A 3,318-nucleotide genomic window follows, 5' to 3' on the forward strand; every position below is an offset into this window, starting at 1 on the left:
AGAGGTAGGTACTGAGGTTGATGGATTTTGGTTATGGTGAGTTGGTTGAACATTTGAGTAAACAGATTTGTAAGTAGCAGGATCAGCATTTACCAGAATCTGTTTCACAGACTGAGGAATCTGTAATTGTCTCACCATTGATTTCTTTGTGTCAGCATTTATCAGGTCATTAAAGTACCTTTTTTGCAACCTTAAAAGGTGGGGTTTGAGTGCTGACTAACTGGGGTTCAGCAGTACAATACGTATAAATAAGTTGACAGAATCTAGCAAAATAAACAACATCTCGATCCTCTGTCATCCTATCCCCAATAAAACCAATTATTCCAGTTGCAAAATCAAAATGAGTTTGATGGATAATAGCATACCCGATGTGCTGACTCAGAATTGGGATGACATCAAAATTTGAACACTTGTTTCCAAAAGCCTTGGTGATGCAATCGAAGAAGAAACTCCATTCTCTTCTGATATTAGCCCGTTTCAACTGTCCAAGTTTCGTTAGACTCTTTTCATATCCCAAATCAGTCATTAACCCCCGAAGTTCTGATTCCTCTGGTATAGAGAAGGTACAATCTTCTGGAAGATGTAATGCTCTTCGTACTGTACCAGGAGTGACTACATAGGATGAATCACCCACTTGGAAGATAATACTGGGAGTTCCTCGTTTACCACCATCATCAAAAACTCCAGTCCTCCAGAACCGCAGAACTTGTTGACTTGAAAATAATTCAGGCTGAGTTAAGGCGTACCCAACCTCACTATGTGCAAGAAGATCTTGCACAAAATGCAATTCAGATGGAGCTTCAGCATGATCAAGAATTGCAGCATAGTTGTTTGGAACAAACTTTGCTCCATCAATGATTAAATCCTTTGGTGCCATGTGAAAAAATATTGAAATTCAAGTATGCCTGTTAGGTGTTTGAGATAATGTCTGTATGAAAAACCAACGTGAGAAAGAATGAGAAAGAGAGTAAAAGTAAGAAGAGAGATAAAGTATAAAGAAAATAAAAGATTAAAGAAATCTTCTCTCTGTTGTTCTTATACTCTGGAAAAAAAATGTTACCGTTGGACACCTGTCAGACATGCAGTAATAACGGATAGTTACTGGGCTCGAGAAAACAGGAATGATTACTTACCCAATTGCCTTGTTTCAAGGAAAAACCATTTCAGTTATCAAGAGACACAGTTTTAATTCAAAATTTAAACCGTTAGCACTGATTGAATTATTTTTCACTGCAACATTAATATTCTGAAAATGAATCATGTTAAAAATGACCGAGATAATTTCGATGAATAAGTGCTGACAAAAAATCAGAACTTAAATAAAGACAAAATTTAAATGGTCATCAGAATATCAAGCAGGATTTAACAACACAAGATAAAATAACTCAGAGACAAAATCTTGAAGTAAAAACAGTTTTCATTAATATATCAAGTCAATACATATATGAAATAGAAATTACATCAATACAAGATTTTCCCTAAGCTTCTAATCCTAACGTCAACAGCTTTAGTCCTAGCTAAGAAGCCTGACAAAGCTGAGGATGAAGAAGAACAGGAAGAAGACGAGATTAAGTCATCTTCTTCTTCCTATCTTCGACGAACAAGATGGCGAGTCGTATGATTCGCTCTTGCTGACGGATACGACGAAGGTGAAGGTCTCTTCGAATGGCCACCAGATCACGTTTGATAACCTCTGGAAATTGAATCCAGAGATTGTGAGGGATGTTGGTGATAGGGTAGGGAGTTGGAATTCCATTCAAAAAGACATGCACAGTCTCATCACCGTAATTGTAGAACCAGCCAAATTCAGCCATTTGTGATAGTAAATGAAAAACAAGACTGAATTTGTGATACAAGTGTGATGAGAAGACTAATGTGAAGTGGCTGTGTATATAGGCAAGAGAATGCCAAGAGACGCAAAGATAGGTAGAATTAATTCTACCTCGTCTCCCTAGACTTTGAAAAAGAATAACAGTCATTGGAAAAGGAATGTGCACATGTAACAAGAGTGAACTGTTCAAGGACGAGTGCCATTATGTTTTAACCATAGACTATTAATCTTCCACTTCAACATTTCGAAATTAATCTGAGACTGTTACCAAATTTTACTCACAGATAAGTCAAGTAAAGGGTTAGACTGAAAAATCAGAACTTAGACCTATACCAGAACTTAACAGTCATCAGAACATAATGTCTTAACTCGAACAAGGAATATCTATCTTAGTAAATACTCATACAAGTTCTTAGTTATGAACGTCAGAACTTAATCATCAGAACGTGTAACTAGAACTTGTCCTCAGAATTTGTGCAAAAATGACACAATGACTGTTTATCTAAAATAACATAGACCACCACAGAAATTTCATCATTCATATGGAGTGATGTGTGTGTGCATTAAGCTAAATAAATAATAAAGAGTAAAGTCTGATCTACTTCAGTACATCTTAGAAATAAGTCATAATTAAAATTTTGCTAAAGAGCTGTCATTATCCTGAAACCTACTGATAAATGAGTTCATGCATGAGTCCACCTCAACTGTTTTTGTGCTAATTTTATGCATCTTTTGAAATTCTATTTTACAGTGGCTTCTCAGTGTAAGTGAGTCACGACTGTTTATCAGAATTTATGCTATTATCAGAGTATTTCTCCAGTAATCATAGAGTGTGAAAAGTCACCAAGAAAATATTTTGCTTTTCTAATGCATATTTACTTAATACCAGCAATGCACTTGGGTCGTCCCATTCACATTTTTACTCTAGATCTCAAAGGAGTACCTGATATTATTCTTTGATTCTTGTTCTTCTTCTTTTGATAAGTGAGGTTTATCAGCACTTAGTACATTCAGCAGTTTTACTAGAATCAGAACTTAAACAGATGAGTAGCATTATTCTAATTTGGGACTTAGTAGTAAGATGAATAAAGTAAACTAAACTAAGCTCAAGTATCAGAATTTGCTTGTGTCATAAGATTTCCACAGAAATAATTACTTCTTTCATGGGATCATTTGTTTATTGAAGACTAGTAGGTCAGTATCCAGCACAATTATCCTCATAGGATAGAATGATTACTTAAACAGATATATCACTTATGAAAGTTAAGAGATATGTATCAGACAACAGTCAGTACTTAAAAACATTTATCAATTAATGCACAGAATATACAAAGAGATTAATTCTGTAAATACTGATCATAAAGTCTGATAACATAGAACAAGTTTAAGCAGATTTAGAGAAAGAACCTGAAATCATTCCAATTTCATTTACCAATTTTGTAAAGGTAGCTTCACACAGTGGTTTTGTGAAGATATCTGCTACGTGT

This window comes from Apium graveolens, unplaced genomic scaffold (genome assembly GCF_009905375.1).
Source record: "Apium graveolens cultivar Ventura unplaced genomic scaffold, ASM990537v1 ctg5380, whole genome shotgun sequence".
In the NCBI taxonomy this organism is placed as follows: domain Eukaryota; kingdom Viridiplantae; phylum Streptophyta; class Magnoliopsida; order Apiales; family Apiaceae; genus Apium; species Apium graveolens.